At 44.4% G+C, this 22,667-nt stretch overlaps 2 protein-coding genes across 6 annotated transcripts in view; both read right to left on the reverse strand.

Annotated features, from left to right (window-relative positions):
* The window catches only part of RPL31 (ribosomal protein L31), a 188,142-nt gene that overhangs the window by 147,905 nt on the left and 17,570 nt on the right, over positions 1-22,667 (reverse strand). The gene's annotated exons all lie outside the window — the stretch shown is intronic.
* The window catches only part of NPAS2 (neuronal PAS domain protein 2), a 158,373-nt gene that overhangs the window by 134,469 nt on the left and 1,237 nt on the right, over positions 1-22,667 (reverse strand). The gene's annotated exons all lie outside the window — the stretch shown is intronic.

Here is a 22,667-nt window from a genome sequence, read left to right on the forward strand (position 1 = left end):
AACCGGGTGCCCAAATTCCTGCAGCTAATGGGCAACAGGACTAGAATTCATGGTCTGTATCTGCTGGAAACTCCAAAGTGCTTTGGCCACCATCCTCTCTAGGATTTATTGGTGGTCATAATTAAGCAGGGAGGTGACAGTTGACTTAAAGACCCCATTTAGGGTCTGTTAAATACGTTCGTTCTTACACCCAACGACCATCCAAACCAGAGAAAGGAAGCTGACTTTAGGCCGATGTGCCACATAGGCTAAAATAAATACTTCCAGAGGATTGTTTGGAAGAAGTGCATCTTGCTCATGGAACAGCACTTAGGGGAGAAAATGGACTATCTTTCTCTCCCCACTGAGTCTCTAAACTCAGGTTACACCTAGATTCAAACGTAAGGGGAATCCCATACTCCTGAGACTGACGTGCGGACGATGTTGTCAGTGACCCGCCACAGCGGGCCCCGGGTACTGACGTGTGCCAGTCACACACTGGCTATACCTCAGTGCAGGAGACTGGGGGGCTCATGGTGAAGCGGCTCAAAGCAGAGAGCAGGTCTCAGGGCAATTCAGGACAAACAACAACAACAAGCCTTTCTCCCAAATAGAATTATTTTTGCCAGTCTGAAGTTAAATAGAAAGCCTTGTTGGACATATGGGAAAGTTTCTTGACAACGTAAATGTCAAATCTAAAATAATTTCCAGCTCTAGATTTATGTATTCTCTGACTAGAGGGAAATGTGCTCTTTAGGTATCTCCAGCCCTAGGTTTTCTGGTCATGCAGGTAATGCTCTTAAACACCCACACATTTAAGCAAAAGATTGTTTTTTCCACCTTGTGATGGCATGTGTCTATTCCCATCATTCAGTGGGATGCTTCATAGAAAGAGTGTATGCTTTAGGTGTGGAGGTGACCATTTTAAGGTGGCCTGGCTTAGCTCTATGCCAAATTGTGCAGGACATTTGAGGCTCCGTGAATTCTCTCTTGACTATCCATCTCTTCCTTCTTTAAATCCTTTATGAGTGAGCCCAGAGTGGCAAAACTCAAGCTCTGATCCAGATCTTGACCTGCCCCTGTACCTATAAGAACTTTTCAGGGCATCACCCTCCCAAGTATGATGCAGGTATTTCTTCTAGAACATTATAAGACCCTCAAAAATTGCACCCTAAAAATCACAGCTTATGAAAAAAACAGGGATGGAACAGACCACCAAGAACCCATGGAACTTTGTAATCAAGATTCTCGCAAAACCTGTAACAACCCTCCTAAAATTATGAACATGGCTGAATCTTCCCTGGCCTAGCCACACACCCTGGCATCAGTGCCACACAGCCTCCTTCCCTGGGCTTGCGCTTCCTCCTTGCAGAGAAAAGTCCTTGAAGACATTCACTTCTAAAAGAGACTAGATCCATCAAACTTAAACATATGTGCCAGGGACCCCCTTCTTCATTAATTCTTTGTTTTCTTCTCTCAAGCACAGGAAGGCCTGTCTTCACAGTGTCTTTATCTGCACTTGTCACTCCCCAAACACAGCAGGAACTGAAGTGGTTCTTGAAATCACTAAATCAGCCACTTTTTGCACCAAAAGGAGGCACTTCTACACTATTTTTGGCTTCTTTCTGAAGGTCTTCATATCCTGCTGAGGCTTTCTGGTTCCTTGTGAGATCAATGTTAATATGTCAGGGAAAGTCTCACTCCGTTCCAGCCAATGCAACCCATGCATCCCACAGACATCACACCTTGCTGAGGAGCTGACCATCAGCTCACTGGATTTTTAAATTTTTGTCTTGTGATTGACTGATTGGTAAAATATGTATAACATAAGGCTGACTGTTTTAACCATCCTTAAGTGGAGAGTTCAGTGGTACTAAATATTTTACTGCAATTAAAAAAAAGGGGGGGGGTTCTAAAAACCTATTTAACCAAAAGATAAAATAACAAGATCAGAAGATAATCAGAAATGACTTTTACCACCACCCTCCTCCTTGTTTTTCCACTTGTCTTTTCTTGAGGTATCACTATGGATAGCAAGCCAGCAGTGGCAGCCATATCTGCAACAGCTTAGGCCAAATTCTAGGGAAGAGCATAATGATCATCATTACTTCTTGGACAGCAAAGGTCTGAAGGGTTCTGAGACAAAAGCATGTACAGCAAATGTTTATTTTTCTTTCCAAGTTTATGTTTTGGGAGGAAATAAGACAGAAACTAAATTCCTCAACAGCATGCACGTGGAACCTTCTAGAGTCAATGCAGACATAAGGTGGATGTCTGATGGCCCACGTCCAAATCATGCCAATATGTAACCTTGGGCAAATGACTGAACTTTTCTGGGCCTCAATTTGCAAGCTATAAAGCGAGGATAATGTGAAAAGTAGACAGGTTAATATAATTACAGCATTCCTAACAGGGTAAGGCACATAAAAGTCCTCACTAAATGTTAGTTACTATTATTGAAAGGCCAAGATCACCAACTAAAATATTTCAGGTGGAGGGCCTACTAATAAAGCATTTTTATTTTGTGTGGTTGAACTTCAAAATGGCTTATTCTTAGAATTCATAAAAAATACCTTAAATAACTTAAGGACATGAATAATTGTTCTTTCAGCGACAAAAATACTCTTTTTTAGCTTAAAAAAATGCTCATTGTTATTCTTGGTAGTCAATGGCACAAGGGTTGTTATTAGAATGGAAAAAAAATCTTTTGACAGCTTTGACTTAACTCCTACGCTCAGAGGATGTCATTTAATGTAAAAGCGCAAACACACACAAAGGCAAGAGAAGAAATGCCTGCTTAAAACCATCCCCTCTTCAAAACTTGCAGATGTCTTTCAAAAACCCTACATAATGTTTTTAGAGTTTATTTATAAACTTAGATACTTTAGACACATTTTGTGTAGAACTTACTGTTTTAAACTCTGAAAACTTTTTTTTTTCTTGATTTCTAGAAAAGTGAAGGTTTCCAGTGTCTCCTTTGACTATCAGTGATGTTAAACACACAATAAAAACACAAACAATAAACTAGGGGGCAGGGGGACCGCCTTTAGAAGGACCCCAGGGGCCTGTCAGGACCACAGGGATGGGCACCACGGTCTGGCACAAACACCACCAAGCCATCTGGCTGCGGCCTCCATTGGCCTCAGGCCAGACGCCGTGCCCTGGGTAGGAAGGTCATGACATCGATCTTCCAGGGGTGTTGAGAAACTGACTGAAGAAGGAGATTACCACAGAAATTTCAGAGCCATGTGGAAGACTCCATTCCTGGCCAGAAAACCCTCTGCCATGTCAAGGCTAAGAGCAGAGGTGAGACGAAGAAGGCAGACGAGAATCTTCCACTGTCAAGGAGTCCTCAGATGATGAAGACAGTCAGTCACTACCAAAAATGGACTAAAAACCAGGCTGGGGCTTCCCTGACCAATAAAACAGTATGTCCCTCAGGGAAGTAGTTCACTAACGTGAAGTCCAAGTTGAAGGAAGGCAGTCGGAAGCTCCCTGCACACAAACGCTACGGTGTCTATGAGCCTCATGACCAAATGCACAGCTGATCTCAGATGGTCACGGGTGGGCCCTGCCGATGACCACCAGAGCACTCTCAGTGCCCACTACCTGACTGGGAGCTAAACAGCCTGAGTAGCTCCCAGGCTAATGGGCGCTGGCCCTCTTGTTTACTCTCGGACAGCACTATGTTGGTACTATGGTACTAAGCCTACAAACAAACAACGGCCGGACAGTATGTAAAAGCAGAACTCTGACCCACAACCTGCAGCAACCTGGCCAGGAGACCAAGCATTTATCTACAGCAACCAGCCCGGGTAGCCAGCCTGCTATCTCTACATCATGCTTGTAAACAGGCCACTGCCTCTAGCAATAATCCAAAATGCCAACCAATAACTTCTGCAGTGATCAGCTACAAATGGCCAGGACTTGATTAAAAATTGAGAACTTCCCTAATTTCCAACACCTCCCACTTACAACTGAGGAACTACTAGAGAAAGCCAAACACGCACCTTTAAACGATCACAGATGCCCACCTTCCCGAGCCCACCTCCAGCTTCCCCACGCCAATGGCCTCCCATCAGGGCACACCAGGAACCTTCTCTGCTCCCACGTACAGCTCTCCCCCTCCTCTGCCTGCCTCTGAGTCTCTGCCGACATGCAAGAGATGGTGGCTGACTCCCTTGCTATATAGTCAGTTCTGCATAAATAGCCTTTGCTGGTTCTCTTCTGGCTGGTCTCCATTTATTTCCTCAGCCCTGCGTTGCTCAGGCCTCCCTTATCCTTGCCTCTCTATCTCCTTCCCAAACCAAAGTAGCATGAAGAAAATGAATTTCAATGAGAGAGTCAACCATTGCTCTGGGAAAAGGTAGACCTACATAGGACCAATATGTACAATCATGAAACATTCTTCTTATGTTCAATTGGCGTAAGTGACTTATCTGGATAGCATCAAGAGTGAATACTCACTGATCCAGAACTGGAACAACAGAAAGTTCCCCTACACTCATCAAATATAATAGATCAATAGAAAGGCAATATGTTATTAAGGATTTGTTGCAAAATGCACCCTTGGACCTATGCATGTCAGCCTTGTACCCTGAATCTTCTATACCCATAGAGCCAATGGGAATCATGTGGAAACCAGTTCATAATCATGGGCTCCTCAGCATTGCTGGAGACTGAATAAGCAATGAAAGGTGAATTTTCCAGTAGAGTTTATGTATTATTTCTTCTAATTCTCTGGAAATTGGTGCTCTGAGTACGAAATACATGGTTAAAGAGAATCATCAAAATGCTCATTGATGTGAGCCCCTGGTCTCCAAATATCCTGGGTAAAAGTCTTCAGGGCCCTTTCAAGCACCAAACTCCATCCCCCTCCGCTGGCATGGGATCCTTAGCGACAGCCCCGCACACTGGGGCTGGAATTCCTTAGTTCTGGCTTGGGATCTCACACACCATCTTCCCATCTTCCAACCCATCTGAACAATTCATTGATAGGTAAGGTGAAGGAAGTCCTGTGTAGGGTTCCTGTGTGCACGAGTCCTTTACAAGCCTCACCCACTCTCCTTTATAAAGGGATCCTTCAGTCACCTTCAAAAATATCATCTACTTTCTTAAAGGAAATGGAAACTTTTTTTTTTAATCAAAAAGAAGTAAAAGTTCATACTGGAGTCTGGAAAGCATTTGAATTTATTTTTCTTCTTTTGCTCAGCAGAAATGTTAAAAAATAACAGAAAACATGGGCCACGGCCCTTTCAACAATTCACATATAGAATTCAGCATACAGAATAAAATATTCCCAACATTCTGGAAACATTAACTTTTACCTGAGATTGCCAAAACATCTGCCCATAATGAAGGTACTGATTGCCTATTTATCTGGATGTGTACTCCCTACCCAACCCCCCCAACCCTCAAAACTAAATCACTGTTTGCCTGTAACCTGATTTGAATGTGTGTGTGTGTGTGTGTGTGTGTGTGTGTGTGTGAGAGAGAGAGAGAGAGAGAGAGAGAGAGAGAGAGAGAGAGAGAGAGAGAGAGTGAAATAGCAGGGAGTCTTTACAGCCAACGATTAAAGCTGGAGCAAAACAGAGACTTTGGACTTTGATCAGAAAATGGATTAAATTCCCAGATGAGGCTGATCAGACACGGAAATGCCAGGAGATGCCAGCATTCTCTACTTCTTTCAGGAACAGCTTGGGACAGAGCCCTTTCATTAGGACTGTACTCTTCTGTAAAAGAATCCAGCAACAATTTGTAAAAATTGGCTGCTTATTCATGTACAGGGTGGCTCTTCTAAAAGAAGGAGTACTGGTGAGGCCACCTGGAGCTTCCTGGTCCTGCCCATGTCCCCTGTGGGCTGTGCTGACCTAGTTCCCTCATTCCTTAAATGTGTCCCAGAGAGAGGACATGAGTTTCTTTGGGTCAGTGGTGTGCCCAGTGCCCAGTTATATGGCCTGTTTGTCAAACTGGTGCAGGGTCTGAGATGTTACCCGCTTGCACAGTTATATACTTTATATATGTGAATGTTGCATAAACACAAGACAGCTCTTTCCTGACACTCATGTCTAGACCAATAGCTAGTGATGCTACAGCATCAGCCCCCACACCTTGACCCCAGGCAAGGTGATGAGAGACTATGGGGACATTCTGCATAGGTACAGATTACATGCCAGAGATGAGGGATGGAATCCAAAAGGATTTCTCTGCTTACATACGGGAAAGAAGTAACTGCCCCTCTCTCTGTCAAGAAAGGAGGAAGAGAAACCTTTGCTCCTTGGAGATGAGATGGAAAGGGCCCTGGATTCTTACCTTGACCTTTTTGGATATGAAATCACTCGAGGGGTCAGAGAGTCCCATGTGTCTGGGCTTCTATAACCCAGAGATGTCTCCAAGGTCTGGGATTTATCCCTTTGGACAGTAAATACTTAGGGAGACAGCACTCTAGTCTTTCTGGCACCTGGGGCTTAACTGTGTGTGTGTCTTTCTGCAGGATCACTCTGGCTATGGAACGTTCCAACCCTTAGTCAATGGACACAGCAGCCCATCCTGGCCATTCCCCTACCCAGTCCTCCAGCAAGATCCCAGCCACACAGATAGGGATCTGTTTGCTTTCTTTCTCTTAACTTTTAACACTTTCTCCACAATTTTCTTAGGTACAATTGGCATGAACATAAATGTTCACTGAAGAAAACTTAATAGTGACAACTAATAGGTACTGCCTACTTACTGAATATCAGGCGCAATCCTAGATGATATAACATCTCAGGGAATCCTCAGATCAACACCATGAAGCTGGCACTATCACACCCCTATTTGACAGGGGAAGAAATGGAGGTACCATGTTCCAGCAACTTTCCAAAGCTGCAGCGCTGGACGGAGTAGAGCAGGGGCCTGACCCCAAGCCCCTGAATTGTAACAGATAGCTTAGTCCTTCCATTTATCCATTTTTGTAACTAAAATGGAATCAGGCTGTCATTTGTCACGTGTTCTTTTCACTTATCACATGTGACCTTCTTTGATGGACATGGTTGACAGTGTTCTGTGCCCCACCACTATGGGACATGTGCTTTCACAGGCATCCAATGTTCTCTGAGATATCATATCTGGGATGCCAGATTCTAAACCCCAAACTCTCAGGAACATCAGGCTGTAGCAGCTTAAGATGAGAAGACAGCAAGGTGTGTGGGTTGGTTAAGAGTCTGACTCTTGATTTCGCCTCATGTCATGATCTCACGGTTAGTGAGATCAAGCCCCGTGTAGGGCTCTGCACTGACGGCATAGAGCCTGCTTGCGATTCTCTCTCCCCCTTCCCTGCTTATTCTCTCTCTCTCTCAAAACAAATAAACATTTAAAAAAAAAAAAAAGGACAAGAAGAGAGGCCATCGAGAGAAGGTTGTCTGGGGTATGAAGCAGCCACCAGCAGGAAGCATTAGAAGGTTTTGAGGACCCAGGGCCTCTGAACACAAGAATTAGCCCTTGGTCGAGAAGAGAACTTTAATACACTGGAATATCTCAAGAACGTAAAAGCAACTGAATGATGCAACTTTTTAAAAGTCGGTCTTGGTTCAAATGACAGAGGCTTCCTGTCCTTTGGTTCAGTTCAATGAACGCTGATGGAGGATGTCTCTTATACAGCAGCTCTAAAGACAAAACAAACAAGATTTGATCTCCACTCCCGGGAACCTGACAAGTGGGGAGTAAGCCGCAGAAGCTGGTAACTTTGAAACTTTAAACTAAGGTGCTGCCGTGAGAACACAAGACATTCTATGGGACCCCAGAGGGCAGACATCAGGCTCTTAGAAACCAGAGCTGAGTCTTAAAGCGTGAACCAGAGTCAGCAGGTGAGGAGGACAGAGTGTTCCAGACAGAGGTAACAGCATGGGTAAAGGGCCAGGATATACTCCCAGGATATAGATGAAACCAGTTTTCATTAATATACTCTATAGCTACCAAGCATGACTTTTTAATCAATCCTTAATTTGGCCCCAAAGCAAAAAAGTGGTAAGTATATATTCCTTTAACTACTGTTCAAAGATTGTTTACAGTCCAGCACAAACATTCTTAAAGGATATAAAACAAAAGTTCTAGACACACTTGGTGTCGATCTTGGATAAAAGGAAATGGAAGGAGATCTCTGTTATTGGAAGGACCATAAAAATAATCTGCATTAAACCACAAAAACAAATCTAAAACTTAATTTTTTTTTTTTGCATATTAAAAAATAACATCTCCAAAGCAGTGGATAGAGGCATCCCTTACATTTCTCAGGCACTAACTATTTTTAGAATGTGTTCACCCTTGGGGTGCCTGGGTGGCTCAGTTGGTTCATGGGTTCATGGTTTCAAGCCCCGCATGGGACTGTGCTGACAGCTCAGAGCCTGGAGCCTGCTTCAGATTCTGTCTCTCTCTCTCTCTGCCCCTCCTCTACTTATGCTCTTTCTCTCTCCCTCTCAAAAATAAATAAATATTTAAAAAAAAAAGAATGTGTTCACCATCAATTGATTCATTTGATCACCACACAAATGCTTTTTGGAAGATGAGCCTCATATTCTCAACTTCTCAGAAATGAAGTACTCCCCCATGGCTACAAGGGGCTAGAGCAGGGGTCTCCTGGCCCTGCACTGGTCTGTCCATCTCAACCCACTGACTATGCAAATTCATCTTCAAGGCAAAGAAGTGAAATCAGTGCATACAACCATGAAAAGCAAATTTTAAATGTTTACCGTTACAACTTATGGGAATCATAATAATAAGGTAAGCCAATGGTGGCATTCTGGGGACTTGAAATATACTGTATATTTGTCTTTTATTTCACTACAATCCTGTTCCTATTTGTACAATGGTCAGCACCTGCATGGAAACACAGGTAAAGTGAGGCATGGGATAGGGTGGATGATGACCTTGTGCCAGGAGGCTGAAGACCTATTTCTGTGCTGGGCTCTGCCATCACCAAACCCCAGCCTCAGTTTCCCCTTCTGTAAAATGATGGTCCTGGTGGCCTGAACTCTGAGCTCTCTTTCAGCTCCACAACCCCGACTCTCCTCTTGGGGAGACTGCCATAAGATTCAAAGCTGGGGATAAGACTGTTCTAGCAGATTAGAAGCTAACCCCACAGATTTCCCAGAAGTTTCCTGATAGTTACGGAAAGAGGAAATTGCAAAAGCAAAATGCAAATTGTTTATCTTAAGGCTGGAAACCTGTGGTTAGGTATAATATAGAGAATAGGACATTGGGGTAAATATGGCATTTTACAGCCTAACTTTTAGACAGAATATAAAATAGATCCAGTATGGGCCCCAAGTTATTGGAATCAATTATCTCCTCTGCCTGAATTCAGGTGAATTCACGCTTCTACTTTGGGTGGAAAGAATCTCCTTGGGATACGAGGTTTGCCCTAGAACACTAATAACTTCTGGAAGGATGAGGGGGCCTAGCCAAATGACTCAGGTGTCTGTGAGCATCATAATTTACTAGAATTAGCAATACAAGTGCTGCCACCAGTTAAACTATACTAAAATGCTCAAAGGTACTGTTGTTTTTAATTGGAAAATTAAAAATCTGAAAAATCTGCCCCAGAACTAAGAGGAATACCACATTTCAGAATTTACAGACCTCACCTCATATTCTTTCTAAAGTTCTTCCATAGTTCCAACCCCACTTTCCCCCATCTGAGAAAGATGGAAAGAACTATTCCTCCCAAACCCCATACCTCTCTTTCTTCTGACACTGCTCTTGTGGCCTGGGGACGTGACTTCATGTTAGGAGCAAAAGGCAACACCGAAGAACCAGAGAAATGTTGAAACCGAGACACCAAAATTCTGCATATGTGGAATGGATGAAGGAGGAAATTGACCTGTACAACCTACCTGTGTGATCAGAATTCAAGTGCCCCTTCAATAAGAGTTAACTCCCACTCATATAAATTCACGGCCAGACATGAAAAGAAGCAATCCCAACCCCTCCATCCCCTGTCGTCATCATCCAAGGCACAAATTTAACTCTCCATAACTGAAAAACCATCCTAAATCAGTTTGTTTTAGAGCTCTCTGAAATAATACGCAGCCCAGAATAAATCAGATAGATGTTATGAAAGGATTCTGGTGACAAAAGAAACATTTATCACGTCAGCATAATAACACTCATTGCGAGAAGGTCCTGGATGGCTAATCCTGCCTCTTTGGTGTGGGTGTGGTACAAACAGGGACTAGAATGAATCTGATTTCATGTGTGTGCCCCCATATGCCAATCATGGGATAGACTGAATGACCTTACTGATGTTCATTTGGGCTTCTGCTTCTGATTCTATCGGTGGTGGGAGCAGCAAGACAGAGACCCAAGTGATCTGACAGGGCTCCTCGAGGCTCCACCCCCAAGACGAGCCCAACACCTGGGCCCACAGCCACCCAAAGCTGGCAGAGGGAGGGGAGCCGCTTCACAGATGCCCCCGCCAGGAGTTAAACCCTGTTATTCAAAACTCTTCAATACCTTGGGGGTGTCTGGGTGGCTCAGTTAAGCAGCTGACTCTAGATTTGGGCTCAGGTCAGGATCTCACAGTTCAAGAGTTCAAGCCCCGGATTGGGCTCTGTGCTAACAGCATGGAGCCTGCCTCCGATACTCCCTCTCTCTGCCCCTTCCCCACTCGTTCTCTCTCACTCTCTCTCTCTCTCTTTCAAAAATAAATAAATGTTAAAAATTAAAAAAAAAAAAACTCTTCAATACCTTGCCTGCATGTATTTTCCTTCACATTCACTGAGTGCTGAGGTTCACACTTCCATGTGGAGGGGAAGCATGTGGGAAAACACACTCTGGGTGAACCCTGGGTTATTTGGGGGAGGCTTCTCCACCAACCAGTCAGCTGCTGGTTCTCTAGGCCCCGGGGTTGATGAGACTCAGGTGAAATGATGTTTCACAAAAGTGCTAGCTGGCCCTGACCTTTTCATGCTGACTTCTCTGTTGCTCTCAGCTAAAGAAAGACATACCTGACTCCAGAGAAAATGAGGAAAGACACAAGGAGTGTCCTGATTTAACAGTACTTATTACAGCTAAAGAAATAATTTTGAAAAGCAGGTTAGCTACTAAAAGATGGCAAAGAACAGAGTAACGATTTTGCCCTAAAAACGCTTTTCCTGCCAGCTTTCCTTCTTTATGGCCTTTGACACGCAGTCTCCTCTTCCTGAGGGCCGGGTTGAACTCGGACAACAAATCGGAGTTGTTGTCAAACCACAGGGTGAACCCAGCCACTGCACAACAACCTCACGCTCAGGACAGCCGCGTAAGCTACAGAAGTCATGTTCAAGATGCTCGCTTTGTTTTAGACACATCCTATCTTCTTAGAAGTGGTGTTTCAGAAAAAGTAAACAAAAACTGGACGTTCTATTTTTGGTCCTTCTTTAAAGGGCTACATTCAAGTGCTTGCTCTGAATGGCCCCGAGCACATCACTTAACATCTCTGTGCCTTGGTATCATAGTTGTAAAATGGGAATAAAATAGTGCTCCCTCCAGAGACGGTTGTCGAATCAAAGGAGCTAATGTGTGGGACGGTGACAGTTGGGTGTAGCCCCTCCCTAACCCCTAGGCCTAATGATAGTTTATGCTGCCTAATTTATTATGGAAAAAATGACAATGAGATGCCCATGGGGTGGCAGTGACAAAGCTTTGGGATACAAAATGTGCAGGGGGAAGCTCCTACTGTTGACCCTGCGCCCCCATGCATGAGAAGCACTATCAGAAGTTGTTCAAGGGGCATCTCATTCTTCATCACAGACACCAGTGAGCTTTGTGCTTTTATTCTGCTTATCTGGAAGGAAGTTGGATGTCAGTGCCCACAAGAGTGGGTTCCAGAAGTCAAAGTGGATAGTCTGTGTCCAGCCTTGTGTTTGTTCCTCCCTGTTCCAGGCTGCCCCAGGACACTGGCTTCCTTATCTTATTGTGCTCATGTCAGAGAGCGGGCTGCACAGCACACAGGGAGAGATAAGACAATGGTTGGGGGGCAGCCGGCTGGTCATTTGGACTACCATGTTCCCTCCCAGGATTTCAGGGCGGTGAGTGCGCTGGCTGAGGCCAGGGGGAGCCTCATTCTTGCTGACTGACTGGATTTCAGCCGGAGAGGCATCATGCTCAGGCCTCAGCAGAGAAAGGGAAGCACTGAACCTTCTGGAATGGGTCAGCAGGCCTGCCTGGCTGCAGGACCTGCGAGTTCTGGGAGCAGGGAAAGGACCCTTGGCTTTTGCAACCTCTCATTTTCATCTGGAAAACATGAGGATCGCTGAGGTCCTGTCTTAGTCTATTCTGGCTACTGTAACAAATTACCATATACTGAGTGGCTTAAACAACAGACATTTATTTCCCACAGTTCTGGAGGCTGCAAGTCCAAGATCAGGATGCCAGGACAGTCAGTTCTGGTGAGAATCTTCTTCCTGGTTGCAGATGGGGGCCTTTTCTTGTCTCCTCACACGGCATGGCCAGGGCTAGCTAGCTCTCCAGCCTCTTCTTATAAGGACGTGACTCTCATCCATGAGGACTCCACCCTCATGACCTAATCACCTTCCAAAGGCCCACCTCCTAATACCGTCACACTGGGACTTGGGGTTTCAACATATGAATTTTAGGGGGACACAAACATTCAGTCCATTGTAGGTCCTCTCCTTCCATTGCAAAAGCAGCTTATTAACCAAAATCAGGGTGTGTATGTATCTTTGTGTGTGTCTGTGCGTCCAATCCAAAGAGTAAACTCCCATTTCCATTGAAAATCAGGTGGTTTCTTGCTCCTTAGGGGATTGTGACATAGGAGAAAAGTAACGGGATCCTTCCAGGTGGTCAGAGCTAAGCCCTACGGCTGCAGGCCAACCCTCTTTAGAAAAAACAGGAGGTTAGAAGAAACAGCACATGTCACATTTATCATGGTGAAATGCCCCATACATCCCATAAGATCTTAGAATCCACGGGAATCCACAGAGTCTATTTGACTTAGACCGAATTTTCAGACACAAAAGGTTATCAGGCTACTTTGTTCTTAGAAACGGGAAAAGCTTTTGAAAGCAAAGTGTGCAACCCCAAGCATCTGCCAAGACACTGTGTTTGGCTTCTATAGTTTGAGTATTTCATTTTTTCCCATGACGTTAGCTTTTAAGAGAACACTGGGATATACTGTGTCTTTAATTGCTAGCGTGTACCTTGTCTGAAAAAAGCAAGGACTTCGTTCATTAAGAAATTACCTTGAGGCTGGCACTTACTGGGGGCAGTGGTGGTGTGTGGGCAGTCTGAGGGATGAGCTGGTCCCAGCAGGGAGTGATAAAAAGATGACTACTACTTCTCATTGTTATGGACATCTCTCCTCTTGATATCGACTGTTTAGTATGAATACCTCCTTTTTATGGATGAAGAGGCTCTGTTTTGGGGTGTCTGTGACTTGCCAAGTTCACTTGGCCACAGTGACCATGTCAGGCTGCCAAGGCTTCCTGCTACGGGCCACAAGCTGCATTCATCAAACCATTTAAAATGCTGCCCGCCTCCATGGCGATGGCCACTCACATGCTCTGATTTAAAGTCAGGTCATAGGTCAACACTGCCACAGCCAAGGAAAAGGCTGAATGTTTTTATAGGTATCTCCTATAAACAGGCTGCAATACACACAAGAGCTGTCAAACCCAAGCTGCCAGAAAACACAAACACAGCCTCAAGTAGGTTCATCCTAATGATACTACCCCAAGTGGCACAAACTAGGAAATGAGACTCTGGTGCTTAATAGAGCTACATACATACTTAGACACACAGCAAAAAGGAAACAGGAGATTTTGTACACAGGGGTTAAACAGCTGGCCACTGGGAACAGCCAACTCACGCCAACACAGCACAACTTCACAGAAACGGGGAACACAAAAGGAACTATTCTTCTTTTAAAAATTTAAGCAAGGGTGGGGCACCTGGGTGGCTCAGTCGGTTGAGCCTCCGACTTCAGCTCAGGCCATGATCTCGAGGTCATGAGTTCGAGCCCCGCATTGGGCTCACTGCTTTCAGCGCAGGGGCCACTTCAGATCCTCTGTCCCTCTCTCTTTCTGCCCCTCTCCCCAACCCACCCCCACTTAAACTCTCTCAAAAATAAATAGACATTAAAAAAAATCTGAAGCATGATGTCTTTTTCATTAGGCACCCCCACTATTTCCCAGGTCTCAGCCAGTAAGGGGCCAGTGCAGGTCTCTGGAGCAGGTTAGCTGGAACAGTCTCATCACATGCTTAGAGAATGCCACTAGCCCAGCCATGGAGAGACAAAAGAGAGAAGAAACCCACCGTACAGTGGGAAGAGTAACAGACTCTTCCCACCTCGTAACTCCACATACACCAAACAGCAGGAATCCAAACAAATGTGGCGCACACTGGAGCCACACTGGCTGCTAAGCATGGCTATTTTCATGGCACAAGGGAGAATGAATGGTGCCCCTGAAGTTGTGTGGCCAGCGCAACAGGCCCTGGCCAAGCAAGAGCAAACAAGTGCCAGGGCAGGAACAGCCAGGAAACTGCCCCGGTGAGTGTGTGGAGCAGGTTTCCAAAGAACTCAGGGGCCAGGGTGACTGAGGAGTTGCCCCCAGGTGGGGAGGCAGACATGGATTGCTCTGAGGCCCCATGGAAGGAGCAGGGCGCGGTCATGTTTCCTTAGACGCTATTGAGTGGGTCACATCTGTCGTGTGTGGCAGTCAGGAGCCAGTACAGGTTCTTCCCTCACCCTGTCCACAGCACACTTTGCACACCTACCCACCCTCCTCCTATGAGGTGCTGGGCATCCTGGGGGGCTCACGAACCCAGCCTGAGCCCAGGCCCAGGATGACACACACACGTATGGACAGGGGCGGTGATGTTGGTGGCTGTGTCCAAGACCGGACTGACAGAGAGTAGCAGCTGGGGGCCCTGCCAGGGAGTACCCCATGGCTCACTAGAGAGTGAGTGAGGGACAAGGGGGGCCAGGAGCTAAGAGTCTGCTTGCTTGGGGAAGGGGGTGGGGCATGGGGAGAGTGGTGAATGACAGCAAAGAAGGTGGAAGTTGAGAATGGGATGTGTAATGCAGGGGAGGGCACTGTTTCCATCAAGGCCGTGTATAACTCTAAATCGAGGGGTACTGGGCTTCTTCAGACACAATCTCAAGCAGTGCCTTTCTTGATCAGATATAAGTACAGAAGACAGTCCAAGGGTGGAGGTCTTTTATGAGCTGTGTCCCCCACCGTCACCCCAGCTCCACTTAGTAAACCCGGTGTGTGCTAAGCGAACCATCAATTCTGGAAGTGCTTCCATTACAAGTGTGGCAAGTGCTCCCATGATCCCAGGACCACATGGGATGAGACCACCCGGCCATCCAGGATAGGGAACTGAGAGACAGATGCCAAGAGTGGAAGCATTGAGGGAAAGCCCCAGAAGCAGCTCCAACGCAAGAAGCTTCCTTACCTCACATGAAATCAGTTTGTCCTGAGCCAGAAATCCTAGAGATTATTACCAGCCAAGGACTGCATTATGATTGGAAATAGAAACAAGTTCTCTAACTCGAGAGATCATAAAACCTCTTCAAAACTGCCACGCAAATCTGCTGTGAATGCATCTCTTTCTCCAACAACCGCTGTGAAGGGGAAGGGAGGCAAAGCCATAAAAATAAAATCCTCCCCGACCATTAAAGCCTTGGCGAGCTCAGCAACGATCTCTGTTTTGGGTCTTAAGATGAACAGATATTCCAGAGCTATACAGCAATCGTTCTTGGTACCATTCCACCTAACACGCCTGCCCCCACTCCAACCACAAACACACACCAAAACTGGGATTTTAAAGTTTTCCTCAGTTTTATTAGATCACCATCTGCAGAAAATCAGGCATCTCATGTAGTGAGTGATGACTGAACTGCAGGCTGTGTCTTTCATTGACGGCATGAAGGGAAGCGCTGATGCGGCAAACACCCCATTTGGATGGGCTCCTCCCTGCCCCGCAAACCCACATCCTCCAAAACTCTTCTCCCGCTACAAAGCAATGCCCACCCACCTCCCTCACAGCATCAGCAGGCAGGCTGAACACTCACACTGCACTGTGTACATCTATCCTGCTGCCTATTTCCAAATAGGCCTTAATCTTGTGAAACGGAACAGTGGAAAATTGAAGCAATCTAGTTCTGAAATTGAAAAAATACTGGACTTTTCTAAGCACTAAAGACAAATCTGAACTGCTCCCCAAAGCACTGTAGGCCTACAAAGAGGACCAAGACTGGAAATGCAATTGTCCCATCCCCAGGAACTTCCTGGAAACATTAGATTTTCCTCTCTGAATTAAGAAGAGGAAAAAACATGATGAACATCTTTTATGAATTTCATCTATCCCATTTGCTTTCCTGTCTTCCCTGGCAGAAGCGGAAAATTTCAAAGACTACAACAAACTCACATTTCAGCTATGCGTCAGGCACAAAGTATTTGTTTAAGTGACTCCTGTACATTCAGAGAAAGAATGTCGGTCAGGGTGTAAACCCTTTGATCCCAGAAACAGTAAAGCTTCTTAGAAATGCTTGAGGCAGCCTGCTGTCTGATGGAAAGCCATCTCCTCGAGAGTTTTCTTGGAAACAGATCACTGAAGGGGTATGTCTCCTAATACCATTTTCAGGGCTCTTTTGAGATGACTGCAAGGTTGATCAGGTCTCCTTATTTTTTATGGAAAGCCTCAACTTCCACTATTCTCTTTTGTGTCCTCACAAACCACTGGAATACTTCAAAAATGACTATCATGAACTATCATGCAGCCATTAAAATTATATTTGCATGGAATATTTAATGACATGGGGAAATGCCTATGCTCAGATTAAGGCAAGCAACCAGAATAGAAAACCAGCATTACGTCAAGCATGGGAAAATGCATAAAAGAAATTCAAGAGACTGGTAATGTGTGGTGTTGGTTAAGACATGGGTGGGTGGGTGGGAAAGGGCATGGATACAGCTATTTGAGTCATCCACTTGGCAGCATCTATCCATATTTCCTACAGATGCGCCCCTCTACTCAGGAATCCCCTCCTAGTAACCCCTTGACTTAGAAAAACTTGGAATGTACCCGAAGATATACAGATAAGGAAGTTAAGACAACATGGAATATAATAGTAAAGAAGTGGAAACAAAGCACAGTAAGTGTTTAACAACGAGTTAAATTATGTGTCGGCCGTACTCCTCAGTATGACTATGTAGCCTTTAAAAAGAATGAAGTAGATACAAGAAATGACCCAAAAAATTCTCATGCCAAAAAAAGTCGCTACATAAAAGTCATGGGATAAGTTCTGTTTAAAACGAAGACATACATATATGGGTATATATGTAAATGCACCGGAAAATGACTAGCAGACTACACCCCCAAGTTCATCTCCTGAGAAGGGTGGAGAGGTATGTGGTGCATCGGTTAGGATGCTTCTGGCTACAACTAACAAAAACCTAACTTGACCTGCTTTACGTGGTCAGGACAGTTTCAGGATCTCCCAAACATCACAAAGCAGAGACTCCTCGTTGGGTAATTCAGAAGGCTAAGGGCAACTATGGAGTCCAATTCTTCACCTTTGCATTCTTTGGCAGGTCAGCTGGGACCTGGCCTAGCCTGCTCTGGGGGCTGATGGTTGCCCCACTTACAGGCATTGCATATCCAGAAGAAAAGGGCTGCTTCCCTCCTTGCCTGATTTGAAGGCCCAGTAACCCACCCTCATGCTTCATTGGCCAGGACAAAGTCCACATGCTTGTGCTGAGCCAATCACTGGCAAGAATGGTAGGCTCACTTGGGTAGCTTTGGCCAATCAGGATTTACTCCTGAGACATATGGACCAGGGAGGGTAGACTCAGGAGCAAAACCAGGTTTCTGCTAGGCAGAGAAAGGGGAATGACACTTACATAGGACACAGACTGTGAAGGTCATCTTTTTACTAGAAATGGTCCTGGATTATTTGAAATTTTTATGAGATTATTCATACATATTTTTAAAATATCTAACATTAAAAAAATTTAATGTATAGAAAAAAAAGACTGAAAGGAAATACACCTTGAGGTTGCAGGTAATCTCCATCTTCTTCACTCTTTTCTAGGCTTTCCAAAAATTAAATATACTTTTATGATATAAAAATGATAATTTAAACACATTCTCCTCCATATCTTGATGATCAAGGGGCACAAATATTCTTCCTGAAATTGTGCACTACCATTTTTGGTTCAGAAGAGGCTGGAAGAATAATGCTGCTTAGCTCTGTCATTCACCTTCCTTTTCTTTTTTTAAAGTTTCTTTACTTATTTTTAATGTTTATTTTTGAGAGAGAGAGAGACAGAGAGAGACAGAGACACAGAATCCGAAGCAGGTTCCAGTCTCCGAGTTGTCAGCACACAGCCCTACGTGGGGCTCAAACTCACAAACTGTGAGATCAAGACCTGAGCCAAAGTTGGACACTTAACCAACTGAGCCATGAAGGCACCCCTAAAGTTTATTTATTTTGAGAGAGAGAGAGCAGACATGCAAGGGGCAGAGAAGCAGAGACAGCAAGAGAGAGGATTCCCAAGCAGGCTCAGCACTGTCAGTGCAGAGCCTGATGTAGGACTTGAATCCACAAACTGTGAAATCATGACCTGAGTGGAAATCAAGAGTCCAATGGTTAACCAAATGAGCCACCCAGGCACCCCTTACCTTCCTTTAGATGGGCTTGTGTCTACTGGAAGCCTGGATGATTTTCAAAGACCCAGGGGCATAATCCTCCACAGCTTTCTGCACAGCAGCAGAGTCTACAAAGTTGGGTCCCTGACTCCTACCTCCCACCCTCTGCCCCTGCCACTGCTCTAACCTCCATTCTGGATGCTCAGATGCTTGCTGCCCTCCTTTCCCTCCTTGTTACCCCTCTACCCCACCCCCAGGACTGCCTTGGCTCCAGTCATTCCTCTGCTTTTCCTCCCCCCACACATCAAAAGGCCATTGGCATTCTCTTACAACTTGGTTTTCAAGGTTTATTTTAGGTGGGGAGGCACGGAGCTGGAATGATAGTAGTAAAATCTCCTTTGCAAATAATAAATGGAACTCTAATACATATACTACATATGTCTTATATATTATATACATCTTACATAGTATATATCTTACATATTATATATATCTTATATATTATATATATATAAAAGTAGAGCAATGTTGAAGTATTTTGAGGGCCACCCAGATTACCCCTCCTAAAATCAGAGTGATAGAGATCACTGCCTTGGAATATCCATCTTCCCTGGATGTCAAGAGGAAACAATCATCTCATAGCCTAAAGTATAAAACATCTGCCTGATGAACTCGGACACACCCTGCACTAATTTCAGCTAACTCAGCTAAATGGGAAACGTCTCTCCCTCTCCCTCCCTCTCTCTCCCTCTCATTCTCTCCTCCCTCTCTCTCTCTCTCTCTCTCTCTCTCTCTTCCCCCCACCCCCCCGCAAGTCTGCTCATGGCTTAATCCTTCCTTAAAAGTGCTTTGCCAGGGAATGCACCAGTGCCCCTCAAAGAGGGGAGGCACTTGCCCTTCCCTCTGAATCAGATTTTTAAAGGAGTGCCTGACTGTACAAACACCAGTTGGTCTTGATCACTGGAACCTAAAGGCTAGGCTCCAGGAACACCCTCAGGTAAATATATTGCTAGCAGGGTGTCACCAAGGCTAACCAGAAGCCAGGGCACTGCAGGAGAAGAGTGGAGATGTGCGTGCTCCTGATAATTCCGTTTTGCCTCTGATTAACTTCCACAGCTGCCCACCCTCCAGCCCTAGCCTGGTTCTCTACTGCTTGCCTGGGGTTTGCTGGTTGACCAAATCAAATTTCTAATTGGTGAACTACATAGAAAAATATTTTAGGAACCTCTCCTTTCTCTTGCCTACCAGCCCCCCCTTTCCCACTGACAGTAATGAAAGCAATCATTCTGGTAATCCTAGCAACCTGACCAGTGAAGCATTATTCCCACCCTTTTTCTGACCAGGACACTGAGGCTCAAAGAGGTTAAAAAAAGGTTGCTCCAGGTCACACGATAGCTGAGCAGGGAGGCTATCCCAGGTCTGTCTGATTTCAACATTTGCAGGTTATTTTCTGCCAGATCACAAAGCTTTCCATTCCAAGAAGACTAGATAGAGGTCAAGGTCAGCAAAGTAGAAGCCCTATCAGAAAACCCCCTTTTCTGGGCCCATTCTCTGATCCAGGACCTCATTTTTGGTCTAGAAAGAATCCTTCTCTCTTCCTCATCTAGTCAGCTGCTTGATGAGAGGGCAGAGAGGACCCACGTTCTTTATTTTTCCATTGCCTGGGCCTACCATGTAGTAGATGTTCAGTAAACATATGCTGAACTGAATTAAGTATATTCCAGAACTTTGCTGGTGTTTCAACAGCATCAAGAGTGCATGGTAGCTTGTGAGAAATGCAGCATCTTGGGTCCCGACCCAGATGTGCTGGGTTAGCATGTACTAACAAGGTCCCCAGGAAACTGCACACACTATGAAGTTTGAGGCGTGATCCTTGACACCTCCCACCCTCTTTAATACACTGTTTTTCTCACACCAGTGTAGAAGTTAAGCTCTCTCCTTTCTATTCTGAATCATCAAATGGAAACCACACATTGTTTTAGGACCCGCAGAAGTTCAAGTGATCTTTGGGGGAACTTTACCTAAGAGATTACTTTGTTTGCAATGCCAAGTGGTCCCCATTGCCAGAGAATTCAAAAAAAATTCCCCTTTTAAAACAAGTGTTCACATTTAGCAAGTGTTTATTCAGTGCTCTCAGGTACTACTGATCATCATCAGATTTAAACTAGAGTTACTCCTAGTTAACTATCCTATTAGCACTCACAAATTTCTAACCTTTGGATAACTCTCATCAGTGGTTCAGCTCATTTCCTACACCTCTTTATTGAGCATCTATTATGAACAAGGCCTCATAGGGATGAGATGCTGCAGGGAATATGAATGAGCAGTCCCTGACCTCCCATCTTTGCTACAAATAGAATGAAGATCAGGAGCATGCTAATTAAACATTTGTGTAAGCAAACAATGCATCAAGTATCATTGCCACTATTTAAATGTGAAACTCAATTAGATGCTTCTCTGATGCAGCCAATTAAACCGTTGGTGTACAGCAGCCAAGAATACTGAGTCACTGGGCTATTTTCAACACCTTGTAATTTGACCTCTCTTGGGAAAGAGATGTCACCGCTTACATGGGACCAGCATGGGACAATCAGTGTCCAGATCACAATGGAAAAACTGACTTTTCACGTGAAGAACAAGATAGCTACTTGTTTTAAAAAGGAAGAAAAAGGACTTAGCCCTTTCAGTCCTTCAGGCTCAAGAGCAAGACTTTGAAAAAATTAACATATAAAGATGGCGATATGAAATATGTATGCAGGCATTATTATTGTCATCTGAACAAATCATTAATTTTGAATTTACAATCTGAAAACAAGTGGCACGGTTAAGAGCCACCTATAAAGATCACCAAGAATTAAGAAAGATTGTTTAAAAACCGGGATAAATTCAACTTCATAATGATATACATCAGATGATGTAATTTCTTTTTTTTTTTACCATTTTTGTTATCTTTAGAGTTTTCATTATTAAACATCCAGAAACACTAAAAAGGACCCAAACTCCAAAAAGGACCAAAGAAGCTTAAAAACAATTGTTATTTGCTACATAAAGATGAAGTTTTAAGTCACCATCTGAACACTGTCATCATATCAGGGAATTTTTTTCATCACACTAATTAGTAAAACCTCACTTGGTTCTTTTCTTGGCATGGTTAACTCTTTGGGGGTAACGTTTTATTAATAACATATTTCCTCTAGAATGTAGTCCCTTCTCTCACCTCCGCAGGAGTCACTCTGGGGAATAGTAGGAATAAAACCAATTCTATGATCATGCACAGTGGGACAGATCAGCAAATAAATAGAGGCATCGATTTCCAAGAAGAATATGGCTAAAAGCAGCACATTTACGATTGTTTTAAGCCACACTCCACATCTCTCTGGGAGATGGAAGACAATTATTGAATGTCTTTATGTTGCACACTTTATTTTTAACTAAATCTTTAAGTAGCCTGCTGAGAAATGCCAATACTTCTATGGGTCCTGGGCTAGCTGTGTAATGAAACAGATTTTTTTTTTCTCTTTTGCAAAATAGTGGCCCTGGTCAGAATAATGCTTTTAAACATTTCATTTATTCGATGGTTATTTTAAAAGACATTTTGGGATTATTTTTGCCAAACACTCCCGTTAAGGAAATCTTTGTGATAGAAAGAGCTAGAACTTGCCCTTGAATTTTGAACCGGCGCCTCCCACCCAAGAAGGGCAGTTGTGCTTTAATGCAAGCCATAATTAGTCAGTCAATTCACTGGTCAGGTACTAAGTTAGTGTTAGAGGTTCGTGGACAGAGTGCACCTTGCCAGGAACTGCTTTAAAGCTAATTATCTGGCAAGTCCAAACGGGGAGAACCCTCCTATTAAGGAAAAGAAGGTTTGGGTTCTAAATGATCATAAATGATGAGTTCATCTTTGCTATTTAAGTTAATAACTACTCAATACCTGTAAAGAATCAAGCCAACAAATTCAACGAATTTGGGGCACGATACCAAAGGAGCATGTACTAAAGACAAACACGCACTGCTCTCCCCTCTCGGACCCCTTCTGAACACCTGTTGAGTCCCGA

Source organism: Acinonyx jubatus, chromosome A3, assembly GCF_027475565.1.
Source record: "Acinonyx jubatus isolate Ajub_Pintada_27869175 chromosome A3, VMU_Ajub_asm_v1.0, whole genome shotgun sequence".
Taxonomy (NCBI): Eukaryota; Metazoa; Chordata; class Mammalia; order Carnivora; family Felidae; genus Acinonyx; species Acinonyx jubatus.